An 18,783-nucleotide genomic window follows, 5' to 3' on the forward strand; every position below is an offset into this window, starting at 1 on the left:
GCTGGCGACCCTTGGATCGACCCGCGTGGTGCCCCAGCGGCGCACAGGCGATCACACGACGTGCCGCCCACGTCGCAAGGCCAAGAGCACCCTGAGCCCTCCCGGGTGCAGCAACAGTCGCAGCTACCTCCTCTGCCTCCTCATCCGTTGGCGGACAACCAGCTGAGGGGGCCAGCGGCTCCCAGCACCGGAGCCAGTCGCGCGCGGCCACGACGCTGCCCGCACCGGCCAGCAACCACTCGCTGCCCAAGGACGCGCAGCGGCAGCTGCGCCACGAGCACACCGCGTCGCGTGCGACGCCGTCGGGATCCCGCCATACTCACCCGGGGGCACCGGGGGACAGGGCGGAGGGCAGCCGGTCAAAGAATCGGCAGCCTCCCGCCCAAAACCCCGGCGGAGGCTATCATAGCCACACATGTCATGGTGCGCTACGAGCCACCGCAAGGCACGCCGGCGCATGAGGCGTGGAGTGCGGAGCTGGACGCGCTCCTTGCACTCGCCACCCAGCAGCCGCAAGGCGAGGGCGCCCCTGCTGGTTCAGGCTGCGGGCAGAACCCGGGACGCGGAGACGCGCCCCGTGTCTCGGGGCAAGGAGAAAACCCTCCCCCGCAGGGAGGGCAAGGAGGCGAGGATCCTGAGGGGTCCTCGGATTCGTCACCGAGCGTTACACGGGGTGACGCGTGGGGTATCCTGAACGCCCGCCAGCAAGAAGACTTCCGCCAGTGCCTCGAGCGCCGGCGCCGGCGTGAGGTAGAACGCCAACACCCAGAGAAACAGGAGGATGCTCCCATGGGCGCCGAGGACGGCTACACCGCGTTCACCCGCGAGCTGTGCCAGGTGACATGGCCCTGCAAGTTCCGAGCACCGGCGCTTGGGACGTACGACGGGACCGTGAACCCCAAGGATTTCCTCCTGACCTACACGTTGGGGAATCATGCCATCGGTGTGATGACAAGGTCAGGGCCAACTGGTTCCCGATGATCCTCAAAGGATCGGTGAGGACCTGGTGGCTCAACCTGCCCGCCGGGTCCATAGCCTCTTGGGCTGACCTGCACGAGCAGTTTGGGAGCGCATTCCAGGGCGGCTACAAGCGCTCGGGAACCATGGAGGAGCTGCACACCATGGTGCAGAAGCCAGGGGAGACATTGCGGAGCTTCGTCAACCGCTTCTCCAATCTCTCCTACTCCATTCCAGAGGCGGAGGCTGTCGCCATCATCAACACCTTCGCCATCAACGTCCGTGACCCCAAGATGCGTGAGAAACTGAGCACGCACCGGATCCAGACAACGCAAGAGCTCTACGCCTGAACATGGCCGAGGAAGGACGTTTGGTGCCTGAACTTGCAGCTAAGGCTGCCGCGACTCCCGCTGAGGGCTCGCAGAAGAAGGGCTCCTGGAAGCGCAGCGGGAAGCAAGTCCTTGCCGCGGAACTGGGGGCTACCTCAAGGCCTACGAAAAAGGCCTCGTCCGCCGCGGGTCTGGTGGCAAGCCGGGCGACGCGCCCCGCTGCCCCATCCACGCCAACGCCACCCATGACGCGCAGGATTGCCGCATCCTGCAGGGCATCAAGCAGAGGCGCGAGCAGCACCACGAGGAGCGCCGAGCAGCCAGCTCCTGCTTCAACTGCGGAGACATCGGGCATCTCTCCCACGACAGCCCGAATGACCCCAGAGCTAGAGCGAAGCCGGCCGGCGGGGATGCCTGCAGAGTAGAAGCTCAGGGGGGTCGAGCCCAAGCTCGCGACGGCAGGGAGCGGCCTCCCCGGTGACGAGACAAGACTCGTGCTGAGGAGCAGCGCGGGTCCGACTACAGTGAGGGTGACGAGCATGGCTTCCAAGAGCCCCGTGGTGTCGCCTGCATCCATGGGGGAGCTTATGCTCTCTCATCCCATAGTGCGATGAAGCGCCTCACCCGGGAGGTGTGTGCGCTATTGCCAGACATGGAGCCGTAGCAGCCGTTGAAGTGGTCGCACGTGCCAATCACTTTCAACTCTGACGATCACCCAGCCCGGCAGCTGGGGTCAGGGGTTCTTCCCTTCGTGGTCTCACCGATCATCAACAACATGACGGTGACCAAGGTGCTGGTGGACAACGGAGCAGGGTTAAACCTCCTGTCCGCCAGGTTAGTGGAGAAGTTTCAGCTGCCGCTGGAGCAGATGAAGCCCACCAACCCGTTCCGGGGAGTAAACCCTGGGATCGTGCGCCCCCTGGGGCGCATCACACTGCCGGTTACCTTCGGGACCCGGGAAGCGTTCAGAACTGAGCACCTCGTGTTCGATGTGGCTCACACCCCGCTGCCGTACAACGGGATCCTTGGTCGGCCAGCGCTGATCAAGTTCGTCGCGGCAACCCATTGCGCCTATGGTGTGATGAAGATGCCGTCCACGTATGGAATCCTCTCCATCAAGTGCAATCTTAAGGACGCGTCTTGGTGTGTTGGCGAGGTCGTTAAGGCTGCCGCCGCAGCCGATTCCGGTGACGAAGGCGTCGCAAGAAGCGAAGGCTCGCTGCCGGGCGACTGCCCCACAGCGAAGATGGCTCGTGTTACCCCGCAGCAGCTCGCCGGGGGAAGCACAGGCTCGAGCTCGTGCCCCGGCAAGGGCCAGAAGCTCAAGGAGGAGGCCGCCAAGGTGAAGAAGCTACCCCTCCAGGCCGGCAACGAGGAGCGCACTGTCACCATCGGTGCGAACCTCGATGCCAAATAGGAAAACGCCCTCATCACCTTCCTCCGGAAGAATGCCAACGTGTTCGCTTGGTAACCATCGGATCTTCCCGGAGTCCCTAGGGAGGTGATCGAGCATCAACTTGAGGTGCATCCAGACGCCCGCCCCGTCAAGCAAAAGATCCGCCGGCAAGCACAGGAGTGCAAGAACTTCATCAAGCAAGAAGTGGACAAGCTGAAGGCTGCGGGGCTATCAGGAAAGTACTGTAGCTCACTTGGTTAGCGAATCCAGTTGTAGTACCCAAGGGGGAAAATAAATTACGCATGTGTGTAGACTTTACTGATCTTAATCATGCGTGTCCCGAAGACCCTTTCCCTGTACCCCGCATTGATTAGGTAGTAGATTCCACTGCCGGTTGCGATTTGTTGTGTTTTTTGAATGCTTTTTCCGGCTACCATCAAATCAAAATGGCAATCCAGGACGAGGAGAAAACGGCGTTCATCACCCCGGTTGGCTGCTACTTCTACACGTGCATGCCTTTCGGGTTGAAGAACGCGGGCTCAACATTCCAACGTGCACTGCACGAGTGTTTGGGACCCCAGCTAGGCCAAAACGTTGAGGCCTACATGGATGATATCGTCGTCAAGTCAAAGCGCGGGGACTCGCTTATTGATGACTTGCGGGAGACGTTTGATAACCTCCGCAGGATCAAGCTCAAGTTGAACCCTGAGAAATGCATTTTTGGTGTAGACTCGGGCAGCTTCTGGGCTTCTTGGTTTCACACAGGGGGATTCAGGCCAACCCAAAGAAGATAGAAGCTATCGAGAAGATGGAGGCTCCCCGCAAGGTGAAGGACGTCTAGCGCCTCAACGGCTGCATTGCCATGCTGGGCGCTTCATCTCAAGGCTGGACGAACGTGCCCTGCCTTTGTTCAAGGTAATGAAGAAAAAGGGCCCAATCGATTGGACCCTTAAGGCTGAGGCGGCGTTCCGGGACCTGAAGCGGTACCTGAAGTCGCCCCAATCCTCGTCGCCCCAAGCCGGGCGAGCCACTGATGCTCTACCTAGCGGCGACTAACCAAGTGGTCAGCTCGGTACTTGTTGCCGAGAGAGAAGGAGATCTCCCGGGGGCTGAGCCTGTGGTGCTGGGGGCTAAGTCAGCCCCGGCAACCACCTCGGACCCGGGAACAGCCATCGGGTCGGCGGCGTCGACGCCACGCAAGCGACTCGTGCAGCACCCTGTGTACTTCGTCAGCATGGTGTTGCGCGATGCCCGCGTACGGTACCCGCAAGTGCAGAAGCTCTTGCTGGGGATTCTGCTTGCATCACGCAAGCTGGTGTCAGGATTCTGCCTCGAACGGGCCCTCACCAACCATGAAGCCACCCGGAGAGTGGCCGAGTGGAGGATGGAGTTGTCGGAGTTTGATCTACACTTCACAAACACCAAGAGTATCAAGAGTGCCGCTCGGGCTGATTTCGTTGCAGAGTGGACCTCGACAAGCATAGAAGAAGAGGAGCCGGAGATCAGCCTGCGCGGCAAGCTAGACGAGGGCCACTGGATCATGTACTTCGACGGCGCGTTCAGCCTGCAGGGGGCTGGCGCAGGAGTCATCATCGAGTCACCTACGGGCGACCAGTTGAAATTCGCTATCCAACTCGACTTCCCCAACTCCACCAACAACACGGCTGAGTACGAGGGGTTGCTCGCCGGGTTGCGGGCGGCCATCGCCCTCGATATTAAACGCCTGGTTGTTCGCGGGGATTCCCAACTTGTGATCAACCAGGTTAACAAGGACTACGACTGCCCGCAGATGGCAGCGTACGTGGATGAAGTCCGCAAGCTGGAACGCAAGTTCAAGGGTTTGCGATTCGAGCACATCAAGCGCAAGGATAACTTCACGGCTGATGAACTGTCCAAGTGGGCAGCGGAGCGCCAGAAAGCCCCGGCGAGAGTGTCTAGCACAGGCAGATTGCACCTTCAGTCACTCCCAAGCCGGCTGCCGGGGAAGCCCCCCCCCCCCCCCCGCCCCCCAAAGGAAACCCCGCAACAGCGGAGGTCCATCCCGTCGATGTGGCGGCATGCATGAGTAGGGAAACCCCGCCTTGCGCAGTGGACATCGCCTGCTACCTCAAGGAGGGAGCCCTCCCTGAAGGCGACGTTGCCGCGGAGCGCGTAGTCTGGCAAGCCAAGATGTACGCTCTGGTAGACGGGGATCTCTACTGGAGACGTGCAAATGGAGTAAAGCTCCTCTGCATGCCCCAAGACGAAGGGCGCGCGCTTCTGGAAGACATACACCGAGGCACATGCTCGCACCATGTGGCCGCCCAGGCTTTGGCAGGCAAGGCTTTTCGGCACGGCTTCTACTGGCCAACAGCATTAGCTGATGCCGAGCGACTGGTCAAGACATGCGAGGCGTGCCAGTTCCATGCAAAGAATAGTAATCAGCCGGCACAAGCCCTGCAAGTCATTCCATCCTCCTGGCCGTTCGCGGTCTGAGGGCTGGACATCGTCGGCAAGTTGCCGAGAGCGGTTGGCGGTTACGAGTATTTGCTCGTGGCCATCGACAAGTTCTCCAAGTGGGTGGAGGTGGAACCAGTGCGGAAGGTGACCGCTCAGGCGGCCATCAAGTTCTTCAAGGGTATTGTGTGCCGGTTTGGTGTGCCTAACGGCATCATCACCGATAATGGCAAACAATTTACGAGCGCCGTGTTCCAAGCTTACTGCGAGAACATAGGCACCAAGATCCACTTCGCCTCTGTTGCTCACCCAAGGAGCAACGGACAGGCGGAGCGAGCCAACGCGGAGGTGCTGCGGGGGCTCAAGACGAGAACCTTTGACAAGCTCAAAGGCCACGGGAAGCACTGGGTTGAAGAACTCCAGCCCGTGCTGTGGTCGATCAGGACCACACCTAGCCGGGCAACGGGTGAAACTCCTTTCACCCTTGTCTACAGGGCAGAAGCGGTGCTGCCCCTCGAGCTCAAGCATGGATCCCCTCGAGTACGTGCGTACGGCAAGCATAGCCAACACGAGCAGAGGGTTGACGATCTTAACTTCATCGAAGAACTTTGATGCCGAGCTGCTGTGCGAGATGCGCGCTATCAGTAGGGACTCTGCCGTTATCATGACAGGCGGGTCCGTCCCCGGGAGCTCGAGGTCGGAGACCTTGTCCTGCGCCGGATACAAGGAACGAAGGCCGGGAACAAGTTGGCTCCGAAATGGGAGGGGCCCTTCCGGGTAGTGCAGATGATCAGGCCGGGGGCTGTCCGACTGGAAACCGAAGAAGGCTTGCCGGTGCAAAACAGTTGGAATCTTAAGCACTTGCGCAAGTTCTACCCGTGAAGCGGCGGAGCCTGGCCCACGGGTGATGCTGCTGCAGCATGCCTCTCGAACTAGTTTAGCCAGGCAACCCCCGATTGTAATCCGCTAGTTTTTATGAATAAAGATAAGTGATTTCCTCTGAATTTCAAGTTGACTCGATTGTTGCATGTGCTTTCTTCTATCTCCTGCTCTAGGTGCACAAAAGTCTCTTTCCATCCTTGGCTGTGAGCAGGGGCTGCCGGAGTCTCAAAAACAGAAATCCCGTTGCCAGATCACTCCGACACGGGGTCGTGTCGTTGCCGGGTCCCCAAGTTTGGTATCGACCCTTCTGTGCCCGGGGGCTAGGAGCCAGGAGGGCTGAGGGCTGTCTGTGCTATACCGTTTTTTGTGCATTTCGGAAAAAAAAAATTGCAGCATCTCGGGCTTGGTAAGAATCTGACATGCAGGATAAGGATAGGGATTGGACACACTGTGATGCTCGTGGAGTACTCACGGACCGTGTCGACTAGTGGGGAGCCACTGGTGCATGGCGACCGCTTCAAGGTTCTTACCGTAGGAGCGTGTCGCCACGTGTGCCGTGGTGGCTCGGCGCGCACAGTGGCATGATTCTTCACCGTGCCTACAAAAGGGCATGGCGGCCACGGAGCAACTCAGAGCAAAGCTAAGGAGATGGCTACAAAGGCGAGGGAGGCCGCAGAGACACGGTGGGGGTGCATGCCATCAGTGCTCAGTGCCGATGGGTGCACTGCCACCGTGCCCTTGCCGCATCCCTCTTGCAGGCGATGCCAAGGCGAGGGGTGCCGCGGAGACGCTGTGGTGGTGCATGCCATCAGTGCTCAGCGCCGATGGGTGCACTGCCACAACGTCCTTGCCGCGCCCCTCCAGCAGGCGTTCCAAGTGCAGAACTGATACGTTCGACATGAGAACGGACAGCTAAGTGCATTATCCTAGGCACCTAGCTTTCTAATACTCAACGCGGGCTCGTTGGTGTGGGTCGGGTCTGGCGTGTGGCTGGAGTGTTAGAAGGACGTTTGCGGGGGGAGTGCGCTCCTCATGCGGCTTGCGGGTCCGTCCCGTGGGCGCATGCTTGGGAGTAGCTAACCTGCAAGCGGAGTGGTTTGCCGCTATTGCTTGGCCCCAGGTTGGCACCGCGGGTCCGTCAGCGTGCGAGTCCCCGGCAAAACAAAGCGCAACACACGAGGACAGGAAGATCCACCCCACGAGTCAACTCCAGGAGCAAGTGCCAAATAGAATCAGAAAACAAGATTTCTAAAAGTAGCAAATGATTACATGGACTAATAAAACCATAATTGTTCAACGGCGCCAAGCGCCACTTGCAGGAAACAAAAGGAAAAACGGCGTGGTGTGGGAGGGCCGTCCTCGCTGTCCGACCACGCGTCCAGCAGCGTCTCGAAGGGGAAGTCGGGGTGGTGGTAGTGCAACCGGGGGAGGATCATCTCGGCGATCTCCCTGGTGCACGACGCTATCTTCCTGTCGCAGAACTTGGAGATCCACATGTCCAGCGCCCCGAGCTTCCCCACCATGTCGGAGAAGAATGGGATCAGGGTGCTGACGTCCGTGCCGTCCACCTTCGCGGCCTGCAGCTCGAACCTCGGCAGCAGCTCGCGTACGGCCTGGGCGATCTCGTGCAGCTTCTCGGTCTCCCTCCGCCGCTGCTCCGCTAACTTGTTGTGGTTGCCGCGCGCCATCGCCACCGCATGCTTGGCCTTGCGGAGGAGTTCCGTGACCCTCACGATCTCCTTGGCCTTCGCCACATTGTCCTCGCCCATCTTGACGAGTTAGCCCTGGGCGGTGGCCAATGTGGACTCGAGATGGGCGCTCATTTCCTTGGCGGAATTGAGCTCCTTCTCCCGCCGTGCCAACACCGCTGCCGCGTCCTCCGTGGCCTTGGCCTGCTTCTCCAGCTTCGTGCGCAACACCTGGAGCTGGGAGGAGTAGCTGCTGACCAGCTCGCTCTTCTCGTTGAGGCGAGCTTGGGTTGTTGCAAGCACCTCCTCGTGCTCCTTGTTGGCCTTCTCCCGCTCCGCGGCCAGAGAGTCCAGTACTTGCTGGTGCTCGGCGCATTGGGCCTCCAGCTGCCGGTGGAGCTCTGCCTCGAGGACGACCGGCGTTGCGGCCTCATCCCTGGCCTGCCGAGCCAGGTGGATCTCCTCTCTCAGCCGAGAGAGCTCCTACCGCTCCCTCTCGACATCCCGCCGCACTTCGCCCAACTGACCCTTCGCGAGCTCGTGGTGCTCCCTCACCTTGTTGAATGAGATGACGAACGCTAGTTGCTGCTCCTTGATGGCGTCGAGGAACTGGTGCCCCTGATCAAAGATACTTGGGTCCCAGGTGATTGGGTCCCAAGTCGCCCCGGCAAGGATGCCGAGGTCCGGGCTGGAAGTAGCGGCAGACAAGGGCGAGACCCCCGCTGCCCGGGTCTGGCTGGGGGGGCCATCGTCTCCTTGCAGGGGAGGCGCCTGCTGCTCCCCAACCACGTCTTCCTCCACACCGGCGCCAGCGGGTTGCCGGTCTGGTGGGGGGGCCACGCCCCCGACAGGAGTCGCCTCCTGCTGAGCAGCTGCGGGGTCCGTGCTGTCGAGCCCCACTCCGGTAGTGCTGGTGGGTGCCACCACCGTCGTATCTGGGGCGGCAGGGCTTGGCATGGGAGCCGCCTCCGGCTCGTCCCTCAGCTCTGCATCCTCGACGTCGGAGGTGAGGTCGATCACCGTATCGTCCGCCCCCGTGGCGGGCGCATTGGGATCTACGGCACGGGCAAAATAAGTACTTCAAATCAAATTGAGGTACCCGGCAACGAGCGCAAAGGAGTTCCGGGCAAGTACCTTGCGGAGCTGCCACGCTTGCGGGGGGAGATTTGTCCCCCTCTGTCCCAGCTTCTGCTGCTGGGCTGTCCGCTGCAGGCCGGGTTCCGCCTACAAGCCAAGGTAATTACACGATCACGGGTCAACGTGCAGGAGGAGCGCGCACAATGGAATCAGGAGAGGGGTCTGTACCTGCTGCGGGCTCCTCCTCCTCCTCTGGGACCGGGTCGGCGACAGGCGTAGTGGCGGCGCCGTTGGCCCACGTGCTGGACTGGCTGGCACTAACACTGGCCCGGGTGCGCGGCCTCTTGCTAGGCGCGGCGGGCATAGCGTCGGTTCTCTCCCTCTTGCCGGCTCTGGCCGTAGCACTGTCCCTGCAAGGCGTCAATGGAGAGGCGAAGGAATCAAGGCAAGCACAAATTTGTAAGTAAAGGGGGAGGAAAGACGTCAGCTTACCTTGGGGGGTTGAGCTTCAAAGAGTAGCCGGTGAAGATTCCCCGCTTGGGCGGGACCGCGGACCCTCGTCGAGTTGCCACAGCCCCGGTTGCTGCAGAAGCCATCGAGGCGCCTGCGGCCGTTGCAGAGGTGGCCGCTGCTACTGGCGTTCTTGGTCGCCGCACCAGCGGCACGTTGTCCTCGTCCTCACCCTCCGCCTCAAGAAGGACCGCCCGGGCTCCGGCAACGCCGCCAGCCTCGTCGCCGGGCCAGCTGGAATCAAATCCCCCCTCGCTTTCCCCAACCACTTGCTTCCCACGGGCTGCGGGTGGCGGAGGCTTCGGGGCTGGGACCGGGGGATCGGACATCAGCCCCCACTCGTTGCAGGGTGGGTAGCTGCTAATGATGTCGTGAAGGCCCTCGACGCCGGCGTGAAGGGATGGAGCCCACGGGGGCAGTTCCGTGAATGGAACGTCCTCGCAGGTGATTCCCTTCACCCACTCCTGGATCACCTCCGGTGTCACACCCACGCTTTGCAGGCACGTGGTGTCGCCGGGCCCCGTGTACATCCACGCGGGGTGGGATCGCAGCTGCAGCGGCGCGATGCGCCGGCTGATGTAGGTGCGTGCCACATGCATCCAGGTCGGTGAGCCCCGCTAGCCGCAGGGCCTTGATCTTCTGGATGATGGGAAGGAGTTCCGCGTCATGGCTGTAGCGGTCCCGCCAGCTGTCGTTACTCGCCGGCAGCTCGGTGGGCGCATGAATGAACTTGTCGGGCTCATCCACGCGAACCCAACACCAGCTCCCACGCCACTCCTTCTCGATCTTCTTCTCGCTCCGCATGATGAACTCCGACTTCATCTGGTCGCGGGCGCGAAATGAGACCCCCGACAACATCGCTCCCGACTGCTCGACGCGCGGGTAGAAGTAATGGCGGAACAACGCCACCGATGGCATCACCCCGACGAACCCCTCACAGAGGAATTGGAAGACGGCGAGAAGGAAGAGGGAAGTGGGGTGGAGCTGCGCAACCAAGGCACTTGTGGTATCCCCTTGAGTATAACAAGAGGACCATCGCCATCAGTCTGGGGGTTGGGGGTTCTTTCTAGGTTACACTCCAGTAGAGTTGGAAGGGGAATCTTTAGCCCAGAAGTAGCAAGTAGCCACTTAGCAGAAAGGGAAGAGAACACCCAGGGGCTCCCCCGGCAACCTGTAAACACATGTTCATTGGCTAATATAAACTCAGAAGCAGGACGTAGGGTTTTACACCTCCGGGTGGCCCGAACCTGGGTAAACAGGCTTGTGCATTGTACGCTCGTCATTGGCCTCGCCGGCGATCGCCGGAGCGATCCCCAACGCCCACTGCCGAACCAAAAAGGGGGTGCCTCGCATCCCTGGTGTCTAAGCCCCGGGCTACGACATCTGGACTCCGGGAAGATCCGATGGTTCCCAAGCGAACACGTCGGCATTCTCCCGGAATTACTGGTGTAGATTGCACCCAAATCATGATTTTGTGCCTAATGGAGCCAGTGTCCATTTCCTAAGAGTGCAACATAATATTTTGTTAGTTTTTTTTTTCTAAAAACACAGCTCCCTTGAATACCAACAAATTTTGGTAGAACTCTAGAACCACTTTCTTCGTTTGTGACTTGCTTACATAGATTTGATCAAGCTGTAGCTCTTGCTTGTTTAGTTGGATATTGGTATACAATTTGTAAGTTTAAAAAACAACGGCAACTAAGATTAGCTCTACTTTCTTCAATTTTAACTTGCTTGGCAAGATTTGAGCCACTAGTAATCACTGCAGTTTGGTGTGATACTACATACTGTCTCAACCACACCAAGAGAAAATGAGTACTTTTTAAATAGAAAATATTAGGAACTATGGCAACTGAGTGGTTTCTCTTCCTAGTTTTCACTTATTGTTTTAATAATCACTTGAAACTTCACTTTATGGTCTACAATTAGCAGCTAAGTTCTTGCACAATGTTGGTTGGCAAACTTAAATTCCATCATTTTTGCCAAACCAAATAATTTTGCAGAACACATAGAATATTTGATTACTTTTAAAAATGATGCATTTCTCTATGATTGTTATATTTTGCGGTGGCTTTTGGTTTGTACTTTCTAAAGGTATTTCAGTAATGCATAGAAATCTCTATGTTTTGAATGGTTGCCCTGTAAAATGTATCACTTCACATGATGTCACATATAATAAATTTAGTTTGCATTTCAGGTCAAGTTGTTACTTCCAGATTTGCTTAGAAGAAGACAGAAGTTATGTTAATTGCAGCATCAGATGAGAGCATCATCCACACAACTATTTGAATTGGAGTTGCAGAGGATGATTAGATCGCCATCTTTTTACTGTAATCTGAATTCAGTCATTGTCATGGCACTATTTGCTGTAAGTTTTAATCAACCTTCCTATGAGAACTGAATTGGTTAATTTTGCTTCAGTCGTGTTGTCATGTTGCACCCGCGTGTGACTGCTTAAATGATTACCGTAGTGGAGTAGGCTATGCCTTTTGTTACTTTCAGTAGCTTCCAAGGGTATTTGTTACAAGGAACTTCGGGACCATGCTCTATTTTTTGGTTGGATCTTGTAGTCCAAAAAATTCCATACCATGACGTATCCGGGATAGTAGTCATTAGTGGAAAAAAACTATAGTTATACAAATGAGTGAAGTGAACCCATCTCCAATAGTCCAATAATTCTTATATTTTGACCATTCTGAACCATTTACAAACATTATCCCTAGGGAAGATGATCAAGCTGGCCCTTGCGAATAACTTGATGCACTATCTCCCTTCAACCATTTGAGCGAAATGTAGCAAATCCATGGACCGACCCCATTGTCTCCACCCTGTAGGAACTACGAGATCACCCCAAGGACATTTCCTATTGTGATTGTGTGTATTGCCGTGCCCATCATTTCGAATAATGGAATGAAAAAAACGATGCAAATATAGAGACATGGAATGCAAAAGTTAACATTATATGAAGCAGTTATCTAATTGTTATAGTAATCCACTGGAAATTGTGGGATCCGAAAAATCCGGATCGAAACCACCTCGCCTGCTCGCACTTTCCTGCTCCCTCGCCGCCGCCGGATCACGCCGCCGGGCAAAGCCCGTGTGGCCGCGGCGGCAGGGCCCTGGTCCTGTGCGCGGCGGCTCCCGTGGCGGCGCGATCTCCCGACGGCGGCGCGGGCTAGGCCGTGATGGCAGCTCCTGGTCGGCCTACAATCCCTGGAAGCGGCGGAGGCGCCCATGGCCGCGTCTTGGCAGCGGCGCCGGGCTGCGCTAGCCACATCGGCGGCGGTGGCTGCCATGCCCGTGGTTGTCCTGGAAGCAGCGAAAGACGTCCTTGGCAGCGTCGGCTGCAGTGGCGGCTCTGCCCACGGCGGTCCTGGCGGCAGCGGCCGGCAGGCGCGATGCTCGTAACCCAGATATCGTCAGCGACGTTCGGACCCCACGCACACGCTCCCCTGTCCGTTATCCCATTGCTGCGAAGAAGGTGGCCACCGACCACTGCCTTGGACGCGCTCGGTCGCGGTGGCTTGGGAGCCCCGAATCTGCCATGGGCTTGCGAGATCCGGTGTGTGGCTACGGCGGACGGCCTGATCTGACGGTGTCGGCGCCTCTGAGATGGCCTGGTAATTGATGCGGGCATGGTTGGTCGCGCAAAGATGTCCAAGTCTGGATTGTGCTGATGATCATCAACCTCCCGCCACGACCGCCATGGATAGGATTGGACTTTCCTGATCCTTTGTTCATGGCTTGTACGTGTTCCTCTTGGGTGTTAGTGTTTTGCAATAGTGACTTCTTCTCCTGGTCTGTTCTTCGGATGTTCATATGGCTTCATCGACTCGACCTTTATTTGGCTTGGTGAACGGACCTTCGAACTTCAAATATCCCAATCACTCGCATGTGTCATGTGGATCTCGTGCATGGATCATTGCGAGTGGTTCCCGGAAAGACATGCTTGATAGAATTTGGGTTCTTCGTTCGTGTTCGACACTGTCAATGCCAGGTGCCATGGCTGCATTGAGCCTCCCATTGTCCAGCAGATGCATTGGTGGTGGTTGTAGTTGCTGTTGCGTGTCGTCGTTCGCTTCGGCCTTTCCTTTTCTTTTTTTCCTTTTTTTGGCTGTGTGCATCCTCGATGTCTCGATTGTTCTTGACATTGTGTTGTTGCAGAGGCTGGGTGTACTTGATATCTTCTTGATATTTATAATACTACCCTTTACCGAAAAATCTATTATATACTAAAAGCAATATGAGGGGTACCAAAGGGAGGCTCCACGTTGATCCACGTCACCCCAATTATTCTGGCCGTTAGATCTCATGTCTGATGGTTAAGATTTAATGTGTGGACTTATTCATCTAATGGGCTACGGAGTAAGTACTAAACGGTTTGAAGCCTGTGTAGGCCCAATCATAATTGATTAGTCTGTGGTTAACGTATCTTCCGTACTTCTGTTGGCTAGATAGAGTTTAATTTTTAGTTATCAAAAACTAATTAATGTCACATGTTTTGACGTGCCATGGTTTTTAGAGAATCGTTACTCCGTATGTTTTTTAGGGGAAACCGTGTGTCACGTTCAGACGAAGCCCAACATATACAGAATTGTGTCGACCGCATGCATGTATGTATTTGCGGTAGAGTAAAATACATCACAAGTTCTATAACTACGCTACGTGTGTGTCGGCTGGGTCCGAATTGTATTAAACTGGATATTTGGACCCTAATTCATTCATAGTTGTCCACCGGTGGTCCTAAGTGCGCCTGAGAAGGTGCTGGCTGTCCAGGAGACGCGTTGAATGACGCCACGTCAGCACGAGTCCTTAGCCAAGAGATTTCCCGCCGATCATGTGGTGTGAAAAATTGCAAATCAAACCCTTATAAAAACTGGAGCCTCTCACTCATGCTCTGCATCACATCTCGCTGCTGCCAATCGCCCCTAGCTTCTGCCGCCAATTTGTCGGCCGTGTCGCCTTTACTCAGTGTGGGGGAAATTAGGGGAAGGTCCATAGAATGAGCAATGTAACAATTTTGGGTCTATTTGCATATTCAAATGACCAGGCAGTCAGCCAACATGCCAGTCAACATATCATTTGGCCGGTCAGCACCTTCTCAGGAGCCGGCACATTTAGGACCACGCGTATACAACTTTAAAATAATCAGGATCCAAATATGCATTTTAATACAATAACATGACTCACATAATTGGACTCGCCGTGCATTTTACTCCATGCAGCACATGAGTAATTTTGCAACCAAAGTCATAGGATAAAAAACGCCCTTGCGTTCTCCAAATATTTAGAAAAAAGACACGTTGAAGCTTCTATTATGTGTTTGGTCAATTTGAATTATGTTGATTCATATTTACTGCGTGATCCACAGAGTATTTGGTGACAAAAATGCATCCAGTAGACATTTAGTGACCAATCTTATGACCTAATATGCGCTTGAATTCTTCAGAAGAAAATCAATAGGGAATCCTACGGTTCCTAAAAGTCCGATGTAAAAGTTTATCGACCAACCTACACGTGATCTAACCTTTGTTTTTGGACTTTGATATAAATCACATACAAAGAAAATATTATCTCATGTTTAAAACATGATTTGACTCAATATTCTTCATTTCGAAATATACTATGTTTGGTTAATTTTGTCTTGGTAACGACCTATATATTGTGTAAACAATGTCACAACACATATATATATCTACTATAAAATAAAAATAACTAAAATGTTTCCCGCGCAACACCATGCTAGTTGTTATAGTAATATAAGAGGTGAATGTGTTCATTTTGTGGCAGAGGTGAATATTTGTTAATAGCAGCGGATGTTTATTTAAATGTTCTGAAAATATTTTGAGCGTTGTCTGAGTACTGTGTGGGCTTTTCATGGACTAGATGGTGTGTGGGTCATATTTCATGCTTAGCTCAACAGCCGTGGGCAGCTCGCTAAATGGGTTTCAGGTTTTCCGTATGAGAATGGTCCAATCAACTGTAGCCACTGAATGTTTTACGGCCTAGCAAAGAGTATGGTGTTTAATGGATTTCAGGTTTCAAGTGGGAGAAATATCCAATCAACTTCCGTCTATTGAAATTTTTTTCGCAAAAAATAAATCAATCTATTGAATTTTCTGTGAGAACTAGTAAGTGCACACGTGCAAGCACCTTCCTAAATTTTAAAGGGAAAACATGTTTTTCAAATCTCATTTCTTTTTAAGTTTTTTATTATAGTTATCATTGTCTGTGAATCCCCATCAAGAAAAAAGCACCCGAGAACTTATCTTCTGATTGATTTGAACTTCCGAAGGTAGCATATGTATAGAAAAGACAACTTGTACAATCAACTATACTAAAACACTATCATGTGCATCCATGATCAAGATCCCGAAATAGAAAAGGTAATTAATATTGCACATTATGAATTTTGGAAGACAAATGCAGGCTTTGCCCCGGAGAAAGATTTTTGAGTCCTCGTAACACAAGATATTAAAAAATATGATCATGTTCTGCATAAGCCAGCCTATTGGAGAAAAATGAAAAGAAAGTTACAAGCCGAGGATTTCTTAGGTGACATTCAGAAGTCACCCTTCTGTATTATCAGTTTACCACCCAGCTCTTTCCTTAGCAGTTAGCACAGGGACGGCCTCTTGAACGAGAGTGGTAGCCACGCAATGTGTCAAATAAAACGGAGTTTAAGTCGTTTAATTACACAGTGGCGTACAATCAAACAAGCAATTCATTTTGCAACTCTGCGCAAGCTTCCTTTATAGCTACAAATGGAAGCCAGCTACGAGGCTGCAAATTCTCTCCTCTGGGCAGGCAGGCAGGCAGGCAGAGGCGAGGCATCATGGATGCACTCCAGACTCCAGAGACATCTGCAAGATGCCGGTGCCGGAGCCCGAGACGGTATACAGCAAGGTGAGAGGATCGCTGTGATCCAGCGAGTTGTTGCCGCTGCCATGCAGCACAAGCACACACGGCTACCATCGACATGCCTCGATCTCTACTGCAACATCAGCCTCTTAGGGTAGCCTGGTATACTGCTGCCACCAGTACTACTCGAACAAGACAGGGAAGCTGCTATAGCCGCAGCTGCAGCATGCAGTACTGCTATTCCGATCCTCTACGACTCTACGTACGCGCCTGTTGTGCATGCACAGGAAGTAAAGCGCTACGACTAGCTAGCTGCTTATCCATCCTATCCGAAAAGACGTGATATGCTGCGTATACTTAAAGGAGGGTATAGCTAGTTCCTGTACTACGTGCTGGATCCTAGCTAGCCTGCTACTCCTACATGGCCGGCTACGCAGGAGGACTACGAGTCTACGTTGCTTGCAAGTACGTACGCCGTGTTGGCGAGTTATGTTTCTGTATATTGTTGTGGGCATATATGTATGCACCGAGACAGGACAGGGGGCAAGAAGGGTGATGACGCAGAGCTTAGCTAGGGGCGGCCGCACAGAGAGCCATGTCATGTTTACATACATGCTTGAGACTTGCGAGCACTGCTTGCATCACGAGTTTAAAGGAAGAGTTATGAAGACAGCGATGCGCGGATACGATTCTGCAGGAGGAACCGAGTGGAGATACGCCCGTCAGAGTTTCTGCAGCCGCTGCTTGCTCACCCAGAGTCCACAGAGGTACAGACTACAGAGGGAGAGGGAGAGGGAGAGAATGAATGAGAGATAGAGAGAATTCTTTTTTTACTTTTGGTAAAAGAAAAGAGAGACTTTTTTTTTACTTTCTGCCTGATGAGTACACCACTTTTTACTACGTTCTACTTCACTGCACCTACTAGTTACTTCACTGGAGCTCGAGTACTACGAGTACTCTATCTGTATGCAGGTGAGGGTTAATCTAGCACGATTTGATGAAATCTCTGCAAGATTTGGACCTAGCTGACGGCAGATATACAGATAATTTTGTAAACATCAATGGTTGGAAGCTAGGGAGTGTACACCCAGACTGCAAGTACGATAATTTTCCCGCTGCATCATATTGAACCCCGTTTCACTTCTGATTGCAGGCATTCATACACTGAACCCAGTTACCTCGTTATCTAAATCTACATTCATAAAGTCATAATCCACAAATCTACGATATCTGCAGACGCAAAATGTATTGCTATATATAGATCGCTCGCAATTTTTCGTGGGAGTGTATTTGACACTGAATTGTTTTTCAGTTGACCAACAGTGGAAATTTATCAGCACTTAGCAATATACTCCAATAAAAAAACAATGCAAAAATTACAATAAAGAATATATGTCAGGAAGTTACAACCAAGACAGACAAAATCACTGCAACACATTACTGTAAGTTTCAAAATATATTTTATATGTATAAAATATCACAAACCTTTAAAGATATGTTCTATTGGTTGTTTTTCAAAACCTTGATTGTTGTCGAAATAAAAATATCGACTATACTCTGATTTTTTAAACATAGTCAGTTACATAGAAGGGTGTCGGGCATCAACGTGTCCCACGTCGTTAGCTACAAAGCAAAGGGACGAGACCTTGTCGGAGTGGTTAAGATCATGAGGCAGAGTCGTGGCCGCTGCGGAAGTGTGGAGCTGGGAGAGGATACCTCATCGGAGTCAGGGCTAGGGTTGATACTCCACACTTGGGGTGAGTGCGTCGTCGCGTGCTCGTTGATGATGGGAGGGAACCTTCATCTGATAGCCAAAAAATAGTTATAAAATATAACTCTATCTTCATTTTTACACATAAAATTTGAGTTGATGGTCGTCCGTTCACCTTATTGACGAGGGTCCTTTCTTGGTTACTAGGCGATCATTTGACTGCCACCTATTCAATATGGTATTTACATGTATTGTGATCTTTGGATAATGTAGTTGATTGGTTTACTTACATTTTTGTGATAATTGTTTTCTTAAATAAATATTTTAAAATAATTCTTATTTAGCATAAAATTGAAAAATATGAGCATATAAATATTTTAAAAATCCATGCAAGTAATATATATATTTTGATTCTGTATCCATGCGCGTGAATTTATCTAGTATACATACAATTAATATTTGAATTCGATCACACGAACTAACATTCAAATCTCTAACTCCAGTCCTTTTTTTACATCACTCTAACTCCAGTCCTAGTGTAAGCAGTAACAAAAAAAATGGAACTAAAAGTAAACAAGAAAGATCTTGATTACTCGGTGGGAGTCCAAGCATCACGCTACGGTGGCAGCCAACTTTTCTATTCTCGCTACACAACTTTAATGGCAACTTTGCTTGTGCTAGTAGGCAAACCAGGAAAGGGAGCAAGCAGAGGGCAGGGCAGGTAAGTAAAACTGAGCAGGCTAGCTAGCTAGGCTTCGGTGATCAGTGCCCCAGCTGCCTGCTTCTTTGAGTTCACACTGCTGCGCTCCTCCGGAGTCCAGAGGATGTATTCCGCTTCCTTGTTTAAAGTTTAGGCAGCCTGCCGGCCTGCTAGGCTGTCCTTCTGTGCCATGAAAGCCAATGCTAGGAGAATTTTGCAGCGGCAACGAAATCTTG

The sequence above is a fragment of the Brachypodium distachyon genome, chromosome 5 (assembly GCF_000005505.3).
Source record: "Brachypodium distachyon strain Bd21 chromosome 5, Brachypodium_distachyon_v3.0, whole genome shotgun sequence".
Taxonomy (NCBI): Eukaryota; Viridiplantae; Streptophyta; class Magnoliopsida; order Poales; family Poaceae; genus Brachypodium; species Brachypodium distachyon.